This window comes from Equus caballus, chromosome 9 (genome assembly GCF_041296265.1).
Source record: "Equus caballus isolate H_3958 breed thoroughbred chromosome 9, TB-T2T, whole genome shotgun sequence".
NCBI lineage: Eukaryota > Metazoa > Chordata > Mammalia > Perissodactyla > Equidae > Equus > Equus caballus.
The window spans coordinates 25,569,999-25,593,686 of record NC_091692.1 but is presented as its reverse complement, the minus strand read 5'-3'; the positions used below and the strand labels follow the sequence as shown (position 1 = coordinate 25,593,686).

Sequence of the window (23,688 nt, the reverse complement as noted above, 5' to 3'; positions counted from 1 at the left end):
CCTGAGAAAACAGTTTTGTGTGTGGTCAAGTTGGCTCAGATTGAAATGAATCTAATTAAGTGAGTTTTAATATCAAAAGTAAGCTGGTGCAAAATTAGAATTTGGTTTTCTCTCTCTCTTAAAAAGATAGTTTTCTTGGACTTTTAGTCTTCTGTTGATAAAGAGGTTATGAAATATTTTTCTTTACTTTTGAATGTCTACATATAAAAGGCAGAAATTTTATGTTTTGTCAAAATAATTTCCTATGTTCAAAAAGCTAAGCCCTCTCTATTAAGAGAGCTAAGGCTTCTTTTTTTAAATGCTTGACTCTCAGTGTTTGCCTTTAACATTTTCTTTTGTCACTTTGGTTAAATGGATAACTAAGCATTGTTTCACAGTGACCTATGATCCTATTTGACCAAGTGTTTTAAAATCTTTTGATTTTTTCTTACAAACTTCCCCAAATTCAAATCTTAAATAAAGTCTTTTAACCTGAAAGTAACTTTGAGAATTTCCAGCAGACCCCTGGGACTTCCCAAAGAATTTGTTCTCTCTTCCCATAAAAGGGGAGATTTTAAACTAATTAGGTTTATTTGGTATGTTAAATTACATGGGAAGTATTGTTAAATAAATGATGGTAAACTTTCTTAGGTTATATTGTGTGGATGAATGTTATTAAAATAAGTGTTCTAAAACTCATATAAAATTCCTAAAATTATTTTTTTTTAAGATTGGCACATGAGCTAACATTTGTTGCCAATTTTTTTTTATTTTTTCCCTCTTCTTTTTCTCCCCAAAACCCCCTAGTACATAGTTGTATATTCTAGTTGCAGGTCCTTCTAGTTTGCTATGTGGGACACACCCTCAGCATATCCTGATGAGCGGTGCTAGGTCCATGCCCAGGATGTGAACTGGGAAACCCTGGGCCAATGAAGCGGAACATGTAACCTTAACCACTTGGCCACTGGGCTGGCCCCTAAAATTCTGATATGTCCTGGTATAATATCATATTTCCAGTCACTATCTTAAAATGTTATATGCCACAGAAATAACCAAATTTCCTTGTCAATTGCATTGTAATCAGATCTTTAACCATGACATTTTAAGTCTTTTGCCATTTACAGACAGTTATTATTTTACTCTGATACTTTTGCAAATATGTTTCATCTTCAAAGTTTCATGCACAGCAAGGACTGATATTTACTCTAGAATACAAGTGTCTGATAAACTTTCAGATTATAAAACTAAACTGGGTAAGAAATTACAAAACTCTAATGGAGAAACTGATGATTTCATAAAACTACTAACAAAAGATCAAGAACAAATATTAAGTACATGGGACTACATGAACCGAGAAGGATGCTCTAATGTTTTGTTTTCCCAGATTTAAAGAAATCTTTTCTCTTAAGCTTTCAACAATTTGGTAAGATATAACTTCACAAACAAAGATGAAACATTTATTTTATCTCCCTACCTGATCCTCCAGAATTCACAAAACTTCAGTAAGTATTCTTATTTTCATTTATATAAATCATCAGGCCAAGTTTTTAATAAAAACAAATTAGTTTTACCATGATTATCTTTGGTAAAAAAAAAATGAGGGTAATTGTGGAGAGAAAAATTATGTTGCACCTTTGTAGATACTGGATTTTAGTCCTGTTAATTGTCTTTGAGATTTTATTATATATCTGTAGACTGGACTCCCCTGGCCGAAGGTATTGCTTTTGGTCTCACCAATTGTCCACAGTATCCTCTTTGGGAAACAGGAACTGACTTCATATGGACAGATCAGTGTCTGTTGGTACAAAACCTTCTGCTGATCCCTTGTTGTCTTATGCTAATGTGACCAGCTACTGTAAGTCTCTAATGCCTTATGCTTAAGTCTATCATCAACAGGTTAAAGAATCTTCCTGGATTCCAATTTAAAGGATCTTGTTGGTCACAGTCTAGAGCTTGGTGACTAGGTATTCTAGAACCATCATCAGAGGAAAACAGCCCTCGAGCCCCATTGGAAAGGACCTTACCAAGTGCTCCAACACTGCTGCAGAACTAGAAGGCACTGAACCTTGGAGAGACATCTCACAACCAAAAAACGTTCCACCTGAGATCTGGTCCTGTACAAACGCTGGGACTTCCAAATCAAACTGACTACGAGAAGAAGCTGCCAACATCTGAGGCAGACAGCTTTCCCAAGGTGGCTGGATCAGGCATGGTATACCTTTTACTCACTGTTGCTTCTTACCTTACTTTCTCTTTCTTGGACAGACAATATTCTTATTTGCATCTCCCAATATGTTACAAATAGGGGAAATCTTTCTGACTATTGAGTTTATCATCAGAAGCCCCATTCAGTACATGAATCTAGCAAATCCTTTGGTACATTTAACTACCAATCTCTCCACCATTCCTCCCCTAATTCATTGCACTAAGTGTCTAGAACTTCTCGCCTAACCAATTAAATCAACAGAGATTTAAGAGGTAACATTTGTAACTGCTGTAAATACCTCTTGCTTTCCTTAGGTAAACACCTCTGGAAAGGTAGAGACAGAACTTGACAGAATGTGGGCACAAGCCGAATAGTTAAATGCTGTGCCCACTGACATCCTATTGTTCTTTGATCTCTTTAGCTGGCTGCCCTCAGGCATTGCCTCCTGGCTCAGATCTATTTTCCAATTTGAACTTAGCATTTTGTTTGTTATTATAGGAATTCTCATTGTTGTAAAACTTTGTCTCCTCTGCATAGGTCAATGTTATAAAAACACCACCTGGGTAATGGTCGCTCAGAGCTTTGAAATGATTATTAAGGCTTATGAAACTTCACATGAGAAACTTCAAAAAACCACAGAAGATGTTTACCCTTAAAATAACTTGATGGTAGAGACTTCCACTGCTCTAGTACTCTTGTTGCTCAGATGTGGCCTAAAGGTTCCTAAGGAAACCACTTTCCCTCCTACATGGGACATGACATACTGGGAATAAGCCTTCCTGGTGACAAGGGACTAATGATGCTGTGATGGCTGATCAGCAATGCTTTCCAATAGTTGATCAGCAATGCTTTCCAGTGTTTGATCAATGATGTTTTCAGAGAAAGATCTTGATCAAAAGGGAAAAATGTGAAAGATGACATGGAGCCTTATTAAAATAGAGCCAGATCAGCCGTTTCAGAGGAATTGCCTTGTACATCTTACTCTCTTTATCTTCCAAACTAGACCAAACTACTGACAGTCCAAGAAGTCAGTAAGGACAAGAATAGTCTCTTTGCAAGGACTGATAAAACTGGACTTTGCTGATGACCGAATTCCTAACCAATCAATGAAGTGTAAATCTAGCCTTTTGCCTGATGATCGAATCTCAAGCCAATCAATGAAGTGAAACCTAGCCTTATCTCATCTAGCAGCAGTGAACTCTTTAATACAACTCCCCTCATCCTTCCCTTTTCCCAAAAAACCTGAAGCCCCTCTCCTGTAATCGGAACATGTTTTGCATTTCTACCTGGATCTGTGTCTCCCAAATTGCAATTCTAATTACCCAAATAAATGTCTGCTGTTTGAATTATAGTGAATTTTTCCTTAGTCAACAATATATATCTTATTGGTTCTGTTTCTCCAAGAATCCTGACCACTACAGATGTACTACAGTTTGTTTATTCATTCACTTATTGAAGGATATCTTGGTTTCTTCCAATTTCGGGTAAAAAATTTATGAATAAAGTTGCTATAAACATTTGTATACAGGTTTTTTTGTAGACAACTTTTCAACTCATTTGGGAAAATATCTAGGAACACAATTATTGGATTGTATGGTAGACTATATTTAGCTTTGTAATAAATTGACAACTGGTTTTTCAAAGTGGCCATACCATTTTGCTTTCCCACCAGCAACGAATGAGAGTTCCTGTGGCTCCACATCCCTGTCAGCATTTCGTGTTGTCAGTTGGAACCAGTTTTTTTTTTTTTTTAAAGATTTTATTTTTTTCCTTTTTCTCCCCAAAGCCCCCCAGTACATAGTTGTGTAGTCTTCGTTGTGGGTCCTTCTAGTTGTGGCATGTGGGATGCTGCCTCAGCATGGTTTGATGAGCAGTGCCATGTCCGCGCCCAGGATTCGAACCAACGAAACACTGGGCCGCCTGCAGCGGAGCGTGCGAACTTAACCACTCGGCCACGGGGCCAGCCCCTGGAACCAGTTTTTAATACTGCCATTATATGTGGCAACAATATTTTAAAACTAGAATCCACTGGCAAACAGATGGGATTTTGTAACTGTCTCTCTTTATGGTATTTGGGAACAAGCCTGACCCCTTTGGATTAAGTGGACACTTCTTATATCTTGTTGATGAGAAGAGCTTACAAGAGGGTACTGGATGTCCTTCTAATTTAGATGGTTGGGTACTTAAGCAATTAATTGGAGACATAAAAGTGATATTGGTATAATTTTACCCAAACTAGTGAAGGGAGTAATGTGTCATAAAACATTGGCACTTATTTGGAAAGATATTTTATATAAAGTACTTAAATGTCTATCCTTTAAGAATCTAACCAACACCTGAAGGTTTAGTCAGCTGACTGCCAAGTGAAACCATGCGCGTCTTTCTTTTGCCTTCTAGCCCTCCGCTTCCCACCCCTCCTTTACCAGTCTGAGACAGAAAGAAGTGAGTATAAATGTCTTATAATAATTCCAATCCTTAGCTGCTTATAATTATTTATAAATACTGACCCACAGTAGACTTTGGCTTTTTAGCTTAAGGTTTTAAGAGAATTTTAAGCTGGGATTTAAAACTCTCCCTTTTCCCATTTATTCCAAAACATAAGAGGAGAAAATACCTTAGCAATCTTCATTACTTTCAGATAGGTGAATATAAATAACATTTCCAACAAATTGAGTAAATTAATGATGATCTTTAAATTTCAAGCTAAGAATAGTCAATTTTGGGTAATGGGAAAATGGGTATGCAATCTTTCTTCTTTTTTTCCTACACTTCTACATATAATCTGAGTTTCTCCAGGCCACACTTGCCTAGGAGTTCAGGAGACAAAGACCAATAATAAAACAGTGTTCTCCTGGTTCATATTCCACCCTGTGAATTATGGGTTTTCCTGTTCCATTCTCCAACACCATACCCCCAGCTCCACACACACCTCAAATTCCTCCCAACTCTACTAACTCTGTGTTCTAGGCACTAACCTTGGCCATTGGAAGAAACATTGATTAAGTGTCTGGAAATGAAAGTAGGATGTGTCCCAACTGCAGTGTTACAGAAGGCCCAAGGGATAGGAGGCATCACTTATCATTTGCTATTAGTTCTTTTCCTGCCCCCATCTGGCCTTGTGAATATCTAGCTCCCAGGTTGCCCCATACGGAGGAGTATAGGTTAGTCTGGCTCTCTGTCCAGGATGTTTTGTCCTCTTGCTGTAGCTTCTTGTCAGTCTTTGATCTGGGCTGCAAGGTTACTTAACCTCCATCCACAATTTTACCAAATGCTATTCACAAGATATAAAGTTGTTCCACTTTGCACTCCCCATGTCTAATAGAAAATCTTCTTATCCAGCTAAAGAGCAGAATCTCCTCTTCCAAGAATCTAGTATAAGATCCTCAAAGACGCGGTCAAAGAATAGTTTGCTTGTTGACTGAGTGTTTGAGCTTCTACTCTCTCACATCAATACTTCCCAAGAGGTTTCTCAGTCCTACATTCAAACACATCCAGTGTCAGTCTATCCTAATACCACTGACATGGCCATATATGTAATACACATTTGGTATTTCACTTTCTTCTGACAATGGAACTCAATTTTTTTCCTTGGGGAATTATCCCTTTCCATTCAAGCTGTATAGTTCAGGTAGGCTGACTCCATCAATTGCTTCTATAGTAGATTAAAAATGGCTGCAATTTGTTACTCTTCCAGTTGAGAGATATAGACTAATTTCCCTCCTATTTAGCCTGAGCTGCCTTAATGACTTGCTTGCCCAATATAATGTGACAGAAGTGAGGTTCTGGGACTTTTAAGTCTAGGTTTTCAGAAGCCTTACAGTTTCTACCCAGGGCTCTTGGAAGACTCATTCTGAGGAGTGCTGGATATTATATAAGAAATCTGACTACTTTGAGACTGCTATACTGGGAAGAAACTCAAGCTTCCACATGAGAAGGCCTGAAGGAAAGATGGATGCCTGGCCAGCCCCAGCTCTTCCAGCGTAGGCGTTAGATATATGAATGGAGAATCCATCTGGGATAGTCCAAGCCCCAGCTGATGAAATATGGTGATTAACCAGAAACCCAGCTAGAAGTCAACACCAAGGTCCTAGCCATATGGTCCTAGTTGAAATGTCCCAGTCCTCTCCAGCATCAGATCAGGCCTCAGATATTTTGAAGCAAAGATAAGCCATGCTTTCCATGCCCTGTCCATATTCTTGACCACAAAATCATGCATATAATAAAGCTTGACACCATTAAACTTCAGGGCAGTTTGTTACACAGATAACTGAAACTGCTCCAGATGTGGGTCTTTAATTCAGATGCAGATAATCAGCACAGTGAACAATAGAATTTGGTTCAGATATGAGCACATGACCCAGTTCTGGCCAATAATTTTCATCCCCCCAGCTATAGTGGTTGGTTAGGAGATGAGTTTGTGATACAAGATGGTTCAATGGCACACAGTATCTGGAATTTTATACAAAGTGGAACAAGAATCTCTCTCTCTGTAATGTTTCTGAGAGAGTGAGATGTAAGGATTGAAAAACAGAAAGTCATTGTATCTCCTCCACCAGCTTGCCTAAGAATGGAGGAGGAGAGAGCTTACCTAAGAAAACAGCATCAAGAGACAGAGAAAGACTGGATCAAAATAACATCATTAAAGCCGCACCTCCCTTGGAGTTTTAAGGTAAAAAAGTGAATGCATTCCTTATTCTGCCTAAGCTAATTTGATTTTTTGTTTTGTTTTGTTTTAATTGAAATCAAAAGTATACTAATTTCTACATATGTGAATCCTCTGTGTCTACTGGTTCTATTAAATATGTCTAATTTTAATCATAATATTTTAAAGCTCTATTTTTTTTGTAATTTGAAGCTGAAATCTCATGTAACTATAAAACTGCAATAATCAATCTGGTGGTGGAGCTTTATCATCACCATAACTTTTATTAGAAAAGACTGACAACCTCATTTAACCAATTTTCTATAAAATGATGAAGTTGATGAAGAAAATCCACTAATCCAGTAAGTGCTAAAGCAAGAATTTGAACTCACATCTGGTTCTAGGTGCCATATTTTATCCAGTATAGTCCTAGGAACAGCTTCTTAGAAGCTCTGAAAAATTTGAGAAGATGCTACACACTGGAACACATAATCAAATGTATGGTTGGTACATATATAGATCCCATATGGTCACTTTGGTTTTGTTAAATCCTGGAGACAGATGCAATTACATATGGGAACAATGCATCTCACTGTCCCCAAACCTTCCCCTTTTCCTCCTGCATATTTTTTGTAAATTTGAAGTTTTTAATTTCTATTGCGACCAAAAAATATTTTCTAACGTCATTATCAAGTGGACAATGGATCAGAAACTGAGAATCAGGTAAAAAAATTCTGATATGGTCTCCATCTCTCATTCCCCCCACCTAACCCCAAACCTCCACTGTACACTTTTGGTTGTATTGGCCTGTTTGCTTCTTAGTTAATAGTAATGTAACTCTTTATAAAGTTTTCATTTTATTTAATTCTGAAACAGTCCTGAATTTACAGAAAACTAGGGAGTACAGCGCAAAGAATTTTTTTTCCTGTGCCACTTGAGAGGACGTTGCTGACCTCATGCCCCATCACCTACAAATACTTAAGTGTATATTACCTACAAATAAGGACATTATCAGAACAATCCTTGAAATCAGGAAATAAATAATTCTCAGATTCCATTCAAGTTTTTCCAATTGTCTCCAAAATTGTCTTTTAAAACCAAAGGATTAAGTTCAGAATCTCATGCTGCATCTGGTAGTCATGTCACTTTTGTCTTTGTCAATCTGGAACAGGCTAGAACATTTCCTCTATCTTTCCTTGACTTTCATGACTTGGACAGTGTTCCATATTATAGGCTAGCTATTCTATAGACTGTCCCTTGATTTAGATTTTTCTAAAGGTTATTCTAGATTCATGTTACGCATCTCTGGCAGAAATATCACAGAAGTGATGCTATGTTCTTGTCGTTATGTCTTATCAGAGGCACAACTTCAACTTGTCCTGTCACTGATGATGTTAACATTGATCATTTGATGAAGATGATATCTTCCAGGCTTCCCCACTGCAAAGTTATCCTTCTTCAAATATAGAGAACATACTCACCTCCTTTCCAAGCAAAATAATCCAGAGTCTCATTAAGTTACTTCATTCTGCTCAAAATCCAACATCTTGGGGTGATGTATAGCCATTTCTGTTGTGTCCAGGTGTGGGTCTTCATGGTCTAGCAAGCCTGTCAACTAAAATGCAAGTTAGCCTACTCTCTCCCATGTCTACCCAATACCCTCCTTTAAATGGCTGAATGGAACGGCAATAATCGCAAAAGACACTTTCATTTGGTAAGGGAAGAATGGGTGAGACATAGCAGTCACAGGTCTATAACAATTATTAAATCCTACTGGGTAGGAGGTAGAAATACTTGCTAACCTCGCAGTAGAGTCAGTTCCTTGAAAAGCCTATCTGGATACCCTTGGTTCTGTTCTCAGAGATTAACACTCTAGTCCTTGAGCCTTCTGTGGCAGGATATTACTTGTTCATGGTCTTATGTGGCCACATTTGATGTAAGCATTAGGGAGAATGTCCACCCTGAGAATTGTACATCATTTTTCCAAGTCAGGCGACCTGAAGGTGTCTTTAAGGGCTCAAAAAAAATCAAAGAATTTTGCAGAACAGGCTTGAGATTTCTTTGCCAATGTGATGTCTTCAAAAAGGTAGTTGCCTTAGAGTCTTTGCATCAAGGCAGTTCCACGTGCTAATAACCATCCAATGATGATTCTTTTCATCTTGCAATATGCTTTAAATTTCCATTTACTTAGGCCTTTTCTTCTAATCTTCAATAAAATTTTCATTTCATACAATACATATTTATTTGTTTATGAATATATTAAAATGTATTGTTATTTTATTCTTATATGTATATTAAAGAAGTTTCCTTTTATTTCTAGATTAGTAATCATTTTAAAAATCAAAATGAGTATTCCATTTTAGCAAATGCTTTTTCAGTATCTATTAAGATGATCATAGAGTATTTTCATTTTAAATTTAATATTTTCAGCACAAAAAAATTATAGTAATACCTATGTTCCCATTACCCACTTAAAGAAATACAACATTACCAATACAATTGGAGCCCCTATATATGCTTCCCTAATTCTTTTCTCCTCTGATACTCTGAAGCACCTCACTATCCTGAGTTTGATTTTTATTATATCTGTACTAGCTTTACTTTGCCATACATATATATTTTTCTATTAAATATATAATATTGTTCAGGCTTTTAATATATGTATTTAAGTTTCACATTGTATGAACCTCTCTACAAATTACTTTTCTTAACATTGTTCTTAAGATTCATCCTGCCTGGCACATGTATTGCTAGTTCATTTTGATGACAACTTAGTGTTGTACTGAACGAACACACTAAATTTATTTATCCCTCCTCCTGGAGATGGTCATTTACATTGTTTACACTTTTTTTCTTTTGCTATTTCAGTGTTAGCATGTCTTTCTCTTTGTGCACATATGCAAACTAGGGTTGTCAGATTTAACAAATAAAAATACAGGATACCCAGTTAAATTTGAATTTCAGATAAGCAATGAATAATTTTTTTTAGGATGTGTTTCCCAAATATTACAACCCTACAAAAATTTTCTTTAGAGAACACAGTAAGAAATGTTGTATAAAATGACCCAACACACAAACACACACAAAGTAACAAAGGTTATAATTTCCAAAAATAATTACCCTTATTTAACGCTTTCTACTCTAATTATTCATTTTCTATTGAATTCAATTCTACTCTTTCCCATTCCATTCCATTCCTTAAAAAAGGACATGCCTTGTACCATGAAGTTAATTTCACCATGTACCAGTGAGCCAAATCCTATAGTTTGAGGAACACGGTGGAAGGGTATATACAGCCAGGAGAAGAATTGCTCATTTGTAGGTATTGCATTTTCAACTTGACCAGAATAGCCACCTGTTCTCCAAACGGGTGGTATATGAATGTTCCAGTGCCCTACAGCCTCAACAACACTTGTTATTGTCCAACTGTATAATTTTGAAGTCTTATGAATGTCAAATGCTGTCCCATTTCAGTGTAAGTGTGCATTTTACTGTTTATTAGTGAGGCTTACCATCATTTTCATATGTACTGATCATTTGAACTTCCTCCTCAGTGAACTATCATATCCTTTATCCAATTTTCTATTGGGTTGTTTGCCTTTTTCTTATTGAATTCTGGTAGTTCATGGCATAGTTTGCATACTAATTCACTGAGTGTTATGTGAATTGCATGTGACCTAATATGTGATTTATCCTTTCACTTTGTTTATGTGGGGTTTTTTGGATATACAAAGACTTTCATTTTAATGTAGTCGAATTTTTAAGTCCTTTAAAAAGTAATCTCTGCTACTTGCATCTTGATTAAATAAATCTATCCTATCCCAAGGTCATAAAGATATAGATATATAGATATATATCCTCTATATTTTCTTCTAGAAGTTTTAACATTTTGGGCAGTGATCTTTGTCTGGTTTAATTACCACTATATTCCAAATGCTTGGAAGAGTGTTGGTGCATAACAGGCATGCAATATTTGCTGAAAGACTGAAAGGAGAGGAAATGCTCAGGAGCAAAACAAGGTGAAAGTGGAAAATCAGAATATTGAGGGGAAACTGGAATTTCTTTGATTTGTGCAAGGGGGAGCACTACACCTGAGCCATAGAAAGCCAGGACCCTCAGAAGGCTGCATCCAAAGAGAAAGGATTGACAAGAAAACAATGCTTAGCTGAACATTTAAAAGGATACTTATTTTATTTTATCTAGTATTTTAGAGGTTTTAGCGGAAGTGAGGAAATTCTTCGAGAGGTTGGCTGTGAGGATTTCTCTGGTGACAACTGTCGGTGTGCTGTGTGCTTCCAGAGGGTGGAAGGATGAGGAGCTTTCCCGTCTCCCTTCAAACCAAATCAGGGGTTTTCAGAGAACTACTCTAGGAGCTTGTCATGTGCCCCCTGGCATTTGGATGACACAGCTAAGAGACTTGCTGGAGCCACTGGGGTGACAGAGAAGACAGAAGACTTCATAGGAAGCAGCCAACACCTCTATAATTGGGCAGGGCCCAATATAGCCTCAGAGAAACTCTCTCGTGTTGAGTCATCTTGAAAAGGACATGCCCAAAAGGATGGTCTGATGGAGGGGGATGGCTCCAATAGGGAGGGTCTATGTAGGATGAGACTTCAGTCAGCAGGAGCTGAGGGTGGGTTATAAGGAGGGCTTGCTGGTAGGAGATCCCCCAGGGATGGGGCTCTAACACTATACCTAACAAACAATCAGAGAAAGAACCAAAATGATTGTCTGAACCAGAGATGACATGAGGCCGGATGACAACTGCTCCAGCTTATAAGGCTCCACCCTCAACTCTCCCTGATAGACTTGGGTGGGTAGGGGGGTTTGTAATCATTTTATCTAAATTTCCAAGTGTGTTGATAGAGATGTACATAGAATTTTCTCATAACATTAAAAATCTGTCTGTAGTTATATCCCTTTTTTGCTTCTACTGTTGTTTATATATATCTTCTCTTTCTTCTTAATCAGATTTGTCTATTTTAGTGAGTTTTTCAATAAATAAGCTTTTGATTATATTGGTCAAATCTAGATTTTTTGTTTGTTTCCTATTTCATTAAGTTCTGCTTTTGTATTTATTGATTCCTTTCTTCTGTTTTCTTTGGGGTTATTTGATACACTTTGTCTTCCTGAATTGTATGTCTAGTTTTCAATCTTTTTAGTTTTATAATATTTGTTTTTAAGGCTATATTTTCTCTTGAATAACATTTTAGCCTTGTTTTAAAGTTATTCTTGACCAAAGATTGAAGGAACACTCTTTTTCTTTCACAGTACCCAAGTCAAATTTTTTCATAAGGCAATGAGATTCAGAATGCCAAGAGACAGGTCTCAGGTGAAACAGTTTTTCAAGATAGTCCTATTTCTTTTCTACTGAAGATCACTTAAGTACTTGGACATTCTCTGCTCTGATTTCTCAACCATCTTTAGACTTCACCAACATCGTTTCAGAACTCTGTACAGCGAAGAAATTCCTCTTTTCATGTCTTAGGAGGAACACAAACATAAGAGGTATCTTCATGGACAAGTTCGTTATTGCAACTGGAGATAATTGGCAGTGATAATATTTAATTGCATAACTTTTTATTTTGTCACCAGGAGCACTGAAAGACAGATTTTCTCAATTTTCTAAAAGATATGGTCTAAATCAGCAAGCATGAGTCAATTTCCATGACTCAGAGCAAGCAATGATGATTCAGCAACACAATTTATGTTTTTGTTTTCCTCCTTTGCTATAATTTATATACATTTCCTCTTGGGGAAGGGATAGCCTCAAATTTTGTGGAACCAAGCTCTCCTAAGGGACAATTTACGTAGTCTACCTTTTTCTCTCAAATGAAGGAAGTATTGTGACACGGCAAATTGCCAAGAAGCTTAGCTTGCAAGACACAGTTTCTAAAGACTCCTTGGCATACTCTACTTTTCAGCACTTCTTATTTATTGGAAATCAATGGGTTCCTATTTAGGGCATGATAAATCCTTGTATTTGGCCATTAACCAAGACAAAGTAGAAGAAAATAGCTGCTGTCTGGCTCAGCTGCGACATAAAATTAGTGAAATAATGACATCCAAAGGCAGGGCTGTCATGCATGGGTGGCTTTGCCCAGCTGCTTAGAGAGCACCACTTATGAGTTCTAAACTGGTTACCAATTTAGCAATGTGTCTACCCTGTTGTTAGGTTTGTTTAATGAATAACTTTATGACTCTATACTGTATTGACTTTTTATATACCATTAGATAATGTTGTTTTATTTGGGCTTTAAACTGATAAAAATTATCTAAATTTTAATCCAGTGGAGACAATGATGTTGTTTCTGGCTCTCATAAGTTTTGATCCAAACATCAAATTGTCCTCTTGAGGTGTTCTATCTTCCTTCAGCCAATGAGGAGATACTTTCCATAGACTCACAGGCTGTAGCTCTCAAAGCAATATTGATAACAACACTAACTACTTTAATTGAATCAACATTCATTGTTCATTGAACCAATACAAGAACTTCCCAGTATTTTCCCAAACAGTAGTGGTATGACAACCCCCCACTGTCCCTTAGGCTTGGAGCAAAGGCAGATATTTTTCAGGAGCTGCAGTGACAGACTGCCAGGGTTCCCAAACTGAGCCAGGAAAATCTCCTCCAGCATTAGCAGCATGGAAAGGGAGGGCGTGAATCACCAGGATAAGTTAAAAACTGAAGACATCTGGTTAGAAGAAAAATAGAGAACTGATACTTCCGTGGATGTGGAAACTTCCTGAGCAGATGTTACATCTTTACATACCATGGGACTCTGACATCATACCCTAGAACTGAGGCATATTTTTAATCTCTCATGAATTATCTTGCTTTTATCAATTCTGCTTCTTGTGTGACAAACATATTTAGCATACCATGACTCATTATAAAACACTACTTTCCAATTTATCTGAATATGTTTCGTCATTCCACTAGTTGTCTAGACCTGGTCCACGATGCCTGTTGATTGCGCACAGGCGTTATGTTGGATAAGTTAACCTATAAAGATAGCTAGATATTGACGGCTCCAAAAACATTGCATTGTGGGCTATGCACAGCTGAACCCTGGCCAAAGATTTCTACAGTCCCCACTCTACCCCACTGTCCTCACCTCAAGCCTCCCTCCCACTCTGTCCATTCCTACAGTCAGGTCAGACTTTATTGTGTTCTACGCTTTCTTATTCCAATTTTGCATGTTTCTCTAGTCCACAGAATTTTTAATGATTGGCTGCAATGAATATGTCTCCACATGGTATTCCCATTATATAATACAAAGTTGAAAAAGAAGAATTTCTCCATGCATTCTATCACTCAGAATTGTGTCAGTGAGCACTTACTAAATATTTTGCTTTGCTGATACAAATATTTAATTTATACTTGAATATTGTCAGATGCTTTCTGCTATATTTTCTCACTCTGCCCACACATCAGTCATCTAGACATTGTTTTAACGTCTATTGTGTAGATACCATTTATCAATATTACCTATTTCAATACGTTGATTACGCTTATCAATTACTTCAAAGAAGAGTTTGATCATGTCTCTATAGTTGGGTTTGCTCCCATACAGCTCAGTGTCTTCCCACAGACACCTCCCAAACCTATCATCAGGCATTTTTAATAATTAGAGTCCTTGGTTTTCCACATAGAGGCCACCCTATAAGAGAATGCAGGTACACCCTCAATCTTTCCTAAATATAAGGATTTATCAGATAGTTAAAAGTCATGCCACTTATCAGTAGAGGGAAGAATCTCTTATTCTAAATACATGGAACTCCAGCCTTGAAGAGTAGTTACTATCACCAAGAGCAATAGAATTAGGAAAAACATACTGGAAAAGGAAAATAAAATTAAAGGATCAATTTAAAAGATTACAGAATCTTAAGTTATATTTACCAGATATCCTTTCATCCGCAGATTCAGTATGACTCAGTATTACAGAATTAATTACTTAATTCTCCAATTTGTGGCTTAGCTCCTAGATAGTTCATTTTGACAAAGTGAATTTTCCTTTTTTACCTAAATCTTTCTGGCACATAATAAAGTTGCAAATGCTTATTCTGGTTTATTCAGTAGATTACTATGAAATTGTTTCTGTAAGTTTACGTAAACAACAATTTATAAGGACCAAGCAAACAAGTAAAGTTGGAATCTAACCCAAATAATGAATGATAAGAATCAAGTTTGTTGATTTTGTTAAAAATGGTTAGTAACTGGGGCTGGCCCCGTGGCCGAGTGGTTAAGTTCGCGCGCTCCGCTGCAAGCGGCCCAGTGTTTCGTTAGTTCGAATCCTGGGCGCGGACATGGAACCCACAACGAAGAATACACAACTATGTACCGGGGGGCTTTGGGGAGAAAAAGGAAAAAATAAAATCTTTAAAAAAAAAAATGGTTAGTAACTATCAATATTTGGTATGTGTTTTTTTAATATATTTAATTGATACAGGAAAAGTAATACCCTAAGATAGTTAATTTAGAACCCTTGTTTCTATTTTTTCTTTACCCAAGAGTTATTTAAAAGGGTGATTGTAAATTTCCAAATGGAGGGGGTGTGTTTTATTTTGATTTTTTATGATTTTGTTGTGAATTTCCACATTTTCTGCATTGTGGTCAGAGAATGTGGTCTTACGTGAATTCTGCTTTTGAGGCTTTTTTAAGATTTTCCAGTGTGGCCTAATATATCATCAATTTTGGTGAGTATTCCATGTGGATTTCACAATGAAGTATATATTTTTACATGTTAAGCATAGGGTTCTATATTCTTTTATTAATCAGAATTTTTAATTACATTAAAAGTTTTTATATCCTTACTATTCTGTTTGATATTTTGATTTCTGAGTTATAATAAATTTTCCTACTATGGCTGAGGATTTGTCAATTCCTTCTTGTCATTCTGGCCATTTTTGCTCACTGTACATTTGAAGCTGTGTTGGTAGGTACATACAGGTTCATGATTAAGGAATGATTTTCTTATTAATAAAGCTTTATGCCATATACTCTAGTTTTATTTTTATATTGTTATACTTATCTTCTTTATATTACTATTTGCCTTGAATATCTTTTCCATTCTTTCTTGTCATTTTTTATTTTTAATGCGTGGTTTTTAAATATCAAGGAACTGAAATTTGTTTTTATCCCGGTATGAGAGCTTCTGTCTTTTAATAGAATGAAATTATCTTCTTCATGCTTATTTTGGTTTTTCATATATACCCATCCTACTTTTTATTTTCCAACTATCACTCTTTCTTTTTTTGTTTTTGTTTTTGAGGAAGACTGGCCCTGAGCTAACATCCATGACCATCTTCCTCTACTTTATATGTGGGACGCCTACCCACAGCATGGCTTTTGCCAAGCGGTGCCATGTCCGCACCTGGGATACGAACTGGTGAACCCTGGGCCGCAGAGAAACAGAACATGCAAACTTAACGGCTGCGCCACCGGGCCGGCCCCAGTTATCACTCTTTCTTATTCCTTATCCTTTTCCTGCCTTCGTTGGATTGAGGTTTTTTTCCTATATATATTTAATTTTCATTCTCTCTTGTGGCATAGGATATATTCACATATATAATTTCAATATTAATGGTGCTTATACTCATTTTTAAACACATGTATTTAACTTTTTATCATCCCAAATATAAGAAAAAATTGAGCATGATCTGATTTCCCTCCTCCTTATATCCCAGTATCTCCTATGTAGAGATAATTTGCAATTTAAGTTCCACTTTGTCATTTTAAAGCTTTAGCTCTTTTCACATTATACGCCAACAATTAGACTTAACTATATATTTTGTTAGTCTTACTCACCACTATTTTTCATATCCCACATATATGTCCCTTTTTTTGAGCCATTTTTTTATTAGAGTCATTTTTTATTAGAGTCATGTTTAATTTACTAGAATATATCCTCAAACAGTTCTTTCAGGACAGATGTGTGGATATGCCCTGAGCTTGATTGTCTTTGAGTGCCCTTCAGTTTCTCCATAAATCTGTCACCTAAAGCAATTTTTTGCTTATCGTGCTCCAGTTTCCACACTCAGTGTTTTGCCTGTGAGGTGATTGTGATTGCCCTTTGTCCACATGCAGGGAAAGAGAGGAGAAGAGTGAGTAAATATAACTCCTTGATATCCAGCTCCCCATGAATAATTCTCCCAACTATCCGAACGATTCTCTCTTGCTTCTTGTATTTACTTACTTAGGCTTGGAGTTGCTATGAACCGTGCATGCCTGCCAATCAGAGCTCTTCTGCACATGCTTTAGGCTAAAATTTTCCTTCAGCATTTTTTTCTGGTAGGGCAAGAAGCCACTTTTCAGCACCCTGCCGGTTACCCAGGTGCTTCTGAGCATCCCAGGGGAGGAGTCTGTTCAACCAGGGCCTGCCTCAGTGTGCTCACAGCAGCAGAGGGGCCTGCCACTTGAGTCAGATATGGCTTTGGTGAGTTGCATACAAAGCAGAGAAGCTAAACAGTTTCTTGTTTTCATAGTGGCCACATGTGCTGATAAACACTTATATTTAGGAAAGATTGAGTATGTTTCGAGGGCGGCAGACAGAATATGACCTCCCAAAGATGTCCACGTACTAATCCCTAGAACTTGAAGATATGTTAATTTACATGGCGAAAGGGACTTTGCAGGTATGATTAAGTTAAGGATCATGAGATGGGAAGACTATCTTGAATTATCAAGATGGGCCCAATGTAATCACAAAGGTCCTTAAAAGACAGAAGAAAAAGTGTTCGAGTCAGAAAAGTAGATGTGGCCACAGAAGCAGAGTTTGGAGGGATGCACTTTGAAGATGGAGGAAGGGCCCAGGAGCCAAGGAATGAAGGAAGCTTCTAGAAAAGCAAAGAAATGAATTCTCCCGTGGACCCTTGAGAAGAGACATAACTCTGCCAACACCTTGAATCTAGCCCATAACTTCTGATCTCCAGAACTGTAAGGCAATGGATCTGTGCTGTTTTAAGGCACTAAGTTTCTAGTACTTTGTTACAGCACCGAGAGGAAATGAACACTGGTGGCATCTTTCTCCAGCAGTAGTGATTCTTTGAGTGTGGGTTACCTATTCCCCATACTGTCTTCAAAGAAGGATGGTCCCAGCCAAACCAGCCAAAGCTCTTCAGGTAAACCTGTTTCCTCCTTCCCTGCGCCAGAGTCAAGAGAATGGACAGGTGTCAGTCACCTGACAGATGGGAAGCCACGGAGGTTTGCACTCCAGTAGGACAATGCTATTGGGTCCTGTTGGCTGCTGGAAAGGGAAAGTGGCCCAGGAATGTAACTGGGACTGTTGAGAGACGGAATATTGTTTAGGAATGTGGGGAAAAGAAGCAAGCAAAAGAAGGGCCATGTGCCCGGATGAAACCATTCCTGAGAACAGTTGGAAGGTATGGTCTTACTGGCTGAGTCCTCTGCTCTGGCTGCTCCCCCAGAGGCTCTTGGTTGCAGATCTACAGGGGAAGGAAATCTCCAAGATTATGTTTTTACAGTTCTGTAGCCCAATTCTTACAGCTAGAAGCAACCTGCTCTTCCAGATGTGCAGGTGCCTCCTACGCACAAGTTGACTTCTGGACACTGGGCCAGGTCCAGTCCCAGGACCCAGCCTCACAGGACTCAGATGAACCATCCCTTCACTTCTCTCTCTGACTCCGTATAAGAGCTGGCTTCCCCACTAAATTTACAGTAACTCAGTCTCAGGGGCCCCATTTCCCATCCCTAGCCCTGAAATTTTCTCTGGGCCATCCTTGTTGATTCTGGAAGATCTCCATCACTTCAGATCCTAGAGAACAAGGATTAGAGTATAGTTTTCTTTCCTCCAATAAGTCTCTGAACTCTTTAACCAAGTTGGTTCTTGCTCTTCCCCACATAAAAAAAATCTGCTTCAAGGTGATTTTTCTGTCCCTGGAAATAACTGTAAAGTAAGTGGCAATCTCTCTCTATAAAAAGGAATGTTAAACAAATGTAATTTTTGGCAGTGCACTCTTTGGGTAAGGCACCCTTCCGTGATTGCGCTTGAATCTTAAGTTCCGCGACTTACTATGAATTCTTAAGACTAACTTTGCGCATCATCTTATCATTTATCTTTAATGACAGAAATCAAGATTTACTTATTTTTGACACAGTTTCTAGCATATTAAAAATGCTCAATACATATTAGATATTTAGAAATAATACTTCTGTGAAGAACGCTGGTTGCCTCACAGTTTCCATTCTCTCTTCTTCAACAGCAGAACCCTGGGAAATGTGCTTGGCTCCAAGAAGATATTTCTTAGACCCTTATGCAACCAGATATGGCCAATAAGATATAATTTAAGTGTTCTCTGAACCTTCTAAGAGGGCTTCATAAAAGAAGGGAGGGACTTGTGCCTTTTGGTGCATCTACTCTTCCTCCTTTCTTCTGTCCGAAAGGTGGATGTGATGGCGGGAGCAGACAGGAATTTTGGATCATGAAGTAATCTTCTGGATTTCTTTTATGTGAAAAAAATTAATGTCATCTTGTTTCAGCCACTTTATTTTGGGTTTCTGTACGCAGCTAAACATAATCCTAACAAAATCAGGAATAGAGAAAAAAGGAAAAGAAACATGGAGAAAGGTGTGAGGAAATGGGGAAAAAGGCAAACCAAAACAGTGTTAGGATTCCAGGGGTGGTGTATTCCCCAAAGCCTTTCAGAGAACAAAATGTACAGTCTGTTCTGCCACCACATGTATTTTGGCAATGTGAATTAGCTCATACAGAGTTGGTAAATGGGGGATGATATCAGAGTAATAATGCCAAAGTTGCTTTGGTTCATACGCAATTTTTCCCAGCATGTGATCTCCAAGAAATTAGGAGCAAACTTTCTCCACAATTACAGAGCAAGCCTCAGCAATATATGAAGATGTTAAGAAAGAAATCCTACAGAGGTACCTTCCTCTAGTGAAAGCAAGGGCTGGGTCAGTGATTTCAAGAACTGCTATGCATTTCCCAATGTTAAGCCATTGGGTGAAGCTATGAAGACAGATAAAGAAGTTGCAAAAATATTTCCCTCTGTGTTTAAAAAATAAAAAAATGATGAAGGCTCCTGGATCAGATTTTTAATTTTGATAAGTCTGGTCTCTAGGAAGCAAATGTTCCTGTATCTCAAAGAAGAAAGTGCAAGCCGTCAATGTCAAAGGCTGCACAGGGCAGGCTGCTAGTGGAAATGGAGCCATTTAAAAAAGAATACCTAGTTATTTTTTTTGGTGGTGCTCTTGTTATACAGTCGGGCAGTATGGTCTGCCCCTAACCCTATTTATACCATATGGCCCGTTATTTTTAGTGTGTGCTTTTGTAGAATGCAAAGCTTTAAATGAATGCATATATGATTTTATAAAGAACTGTCTATACCTAGAAAACAATAAGAATAGCTTCAGAGCAAACCATAACTGATAAAATATTCCTCTTTTCACATCTTAACACCAATTCTTCAGTCAAGGTTGGCTTTCCAATCTGCTACCTTCCATAATTTTACTTTCTTTTTATCATCTAGAAAAAAATCTTGAAAAATGTGAAGCCTTAAACATTTTACCTCTCATGCTTCTTTTCTCAGGAAGCTACTAAAGGATGTGTTCTTCCAAAATAAGAGACTGAATGAGGGGATTCAGGAGTCAGGGACTCAGCATAGGAGAGAATAGTGGGGTAAGGTCTAGAATGAGGGCAATGAAAGTTCCCAGAAAACAGCTCTGCCACTGACAGAAGAGCAAATTGCCCAGAAGGGACTCTGGAGGGAGGTTCCAGGGTAAATTGAACTGAAGGGATATGCTTTAGTATGTGGAAAATTAACGTCTAAAGGTATTTTACAGATCTAGTGGGGAAACCAGGAAAAATTAGCTATATGACCATAGAGAACCCATTCTAACTTGATTTGAGAAACAAGAGATATGACAGTACTTGTGGCTCCCACTATGTAGAGTAGATCACGCATCCTACATTGGCTCTTAGGATTTAAGAATAAAAACATGGATGTCATCCTGTTACTTCTTAAGAGTTCCAGTAACAACTCTGTGCTTTTAATAGGAGATTTACTTGTACTAAGCACATGGAACACTTGCTGCTTTTCTGCCAGGGGCATAGCTCAGAGGGCTGCTCAACCTCCCAAGATTCTGGTCAGGAAGCCACATCGCTGCACCTCTCCCACAGGTGTAAAATCTGATCATCCATGTTGCTCTTTCTGAGCATCTTTATGCAGACCTTTGGCTTCAAGTAATAACAGTACACCTATTTCTGCCAGTCTCCTATGTTCAGCCCAGATTTTGCACCTGAAAGATTCCCCTGCTCATTTCATACACCTCTTTAACAGACGTTTGGTTTGTTGTGATGAAGGCCTCCCTTGCAGAGGGTGGGCTTTCACAGGGTCAATCACTGGAGGAGAGACTAATCCTCAGAGAGGAAACCAGACCTCCTAAAATACGTGCAGGGAGAGATAAGGAAATCCCGTTTCTTTCTGGCCTTGTTTTGCTGCCTTTAACTGCACAGACAATCTGCTTCTTTCCTAGCCGCTTTGAATCATTTCATTACGTAATCTTTTTGAAGTTATTTTCAGCGACAACAAGGAATCCAAACTTAAGTTAAAAATGTAACCATTGGAGGGGCTGGCCCAGTGATGCAGCAGCGGTTAAGTTCACATGTTCTGCTTTGGTGGCCCGAGGTTCACTGGTTCCGATCCCAGGTGCAGACCTATACACTGCTTGGCAATCCATGCTGTGGCAGATGTCCCACATAAAATAGAGGAAGATGGGCATGGATGTTAGCTCAGGGCCAGTCTTCCTGAGCAAAAAGAGGAGGATTGGCGACATGAGGGCTATGAATGCACATAACGCAAGAGATGACAGTCTGTTCAAACGGTACTTGTTGAGCATGGCTAAAGGGGACATATGAGCAGGCCAAGAAAACTGTCTCAACTTGCTCTTTAGCCTGGTAGCTGAAATATTCTACTGACCTTGATTATTCGGGAAATCTTAAGTTCTGAGTTGTGAAAATGTGAAAAACAATGTGGATCCTAGAAACAGGAAAATACAGCAGTTCTACAATTCCAGAAAACTTTTCTGTTCTTCGTGCATTGTGCCAGGCATCAAGGACTGTTTAAAGCATAGCCCCAGCCCTCAGGAATTTTCTATAAGATGAAGTAACGATTAATACAGAAGAAACAACAGGGAAGAAAAGTGAAGAAAAGACCACTTCTGATTACATGTAAAATTATATGGTAAGGACCATAACAAGAGCTGAAGGAAGAGGGTAAGATACAAAGGTCATATTAATACAATTGTCTCATTATCCACACACAAGAAACTAAAAGAATGAAGGAAACTATCATAGTTTTCCATATGAATACAGTTCAGAAATTACGCATTTTCCTGGCTGTGTAAATACAACGAATACGGTTGATTCTGAACATCTGGAACATTTTTGGCCACGTGTAACTAGGAACAGAGGATTTGGCATCCTTTTTAAGGGTGTGTGTATCCACAACTTAAGGAGGAATCCCAAATAGAATTCCACAGTCAAAAGCAAATACAATTTTTAACATTCAGAAAGAGTTCTGCCCTTTGTGGTGGAGAAACACCAGCCAACAAATGATGAAACCCAGGGCAACCCAAAAATCAATGTGGCACATCTCCTCTGGAATGTGGATGTATTCAGAGACATCAGTGATTTTTACCTTCTTAACAGAACCCAGATGCTCTTAAATATTCCAGATGTTATTAAAAATTAAACTGAATATAAGTGGCCACAAAATATTGTACTTAGTGTTCCTATAACAATTGTTATGAACACGATGTAGAGAGAGCTGTTTCCTTTTACCAACACAGCTATTTCAAATCTACTATAGTAAATTCTTATGCATTACTGATCACCTCTTTATATTTTCTGTAATAGGAAACCCGTACCAAGTAGGCTAACATATACTTAAATTTCTCTCCTTGTAAGTATTTTTCATCATGGCCAGTGCAAAAAGGTAAACAAATAGAACCTTGAAATCGAACAAATGACCCAAATGACAATTGAAACTCCCTTTTTCTTTTTCTTTTTCTAAGCCAAAAGTCACTTTACCTTTGCTTCAAAATTTTTTGGTAGCTCCGCAAAGTAGAAATATTCGTTCCAGGAACGTCAGCCGAGGAGTGTCTTAAGTGGCAGCTTCACTGTTCAACACAACTTTGTTCATAATCTTGCTGCTATAAAACCTAAGGAGAGAAATGTGTCCCAAAATGAAGGCTAACATTATAAGGAGTCTAGGGCAGTCTGGTTTGTCATGTGGCTGAGATTTTAAAAGGAAGAGGAAGTTACATAATTCGATAGAGCAAGTGACCTGCTAGAGATGGACTGTTTTTGTCTTTATGCTGAGGTTAAATCTCTAGAATAACAACAATGCTATTTACGATAGTCCTAGCTATTATTACTCTTTCAGCAACCTTAAAAAGACAAAATCATCAGTGCTGAAAATTGAATAAAACTGTATTGTAATAATTCTCATCTTTCCTCTTATCCGTAAGCAACATTATAAACCAGGAAGAGATCTAAGAGACATCCTTTTAAATAAGAGCGCTGTCCTTTAGGCATGGCATAGAATACTAAAGAGATTTTAAGATGCAGTAATATCTTTGGTTAGTCATACCCTAGCATGGTAATTGTTGGAGTATATTCATACCCGTGGATCTATTTTCGTATCAGACCACTGAAAGTCCTAAAGAAAGTAACGTGTTCTGGAAAATAACTACATTAGTGTCTGCAGCTAACCTATGATCATGGTTTGGGGTAAATTAATGATATGTTGATCTTATTACGTCTACATAAATACTATTCGAAGATGAGTCACGTAGAGTGATATGATTACATTTCTTTTCTTGTT

The 23,688-nt window shown here is 37.8% G+C and overlaps 1 protein-coding gene and 1 long non-coding RNA gene across 3 annotated transcripts in view; one reads left to right on the top strand and one right to left on the bottom strand.

Moving 5' to 3' along the window:
- Window positions 1-23,688, bottom strand: part of CYP7A1 (cytochrome P450 family 7 subfamily A member 1) — a 54,171-nt gene that overhangs the window by 25,545 nt on the left and 4,938 nt on the right. The window contains exon 2 of one of the 2 annotated variants that reach the window (XM_023648560.2): window positions 22,893-23,023. The gene's annotated coding sequence lies outside the window, so the exon portion shown is untranslated. Of the gene's footprint in view, window positions 1-22,892; window positions 23,100-23,688 lie in introns of those variants that run through there. The other variant, XM_070221518.1, reaches the window with a different exon arrangement.
- On the top strand, window positions 1,938-6,859 carry LOC111774947 (uncharacterized). The gene is made up of 3 exons (XR_002810302.2): window positions 1,938-2,191; window positions 4,583-4,627; window positions 6,742-6,859. It is a non-coding gene; the product is annotated as an uncharacterized lncRNA (long non-coding RNA).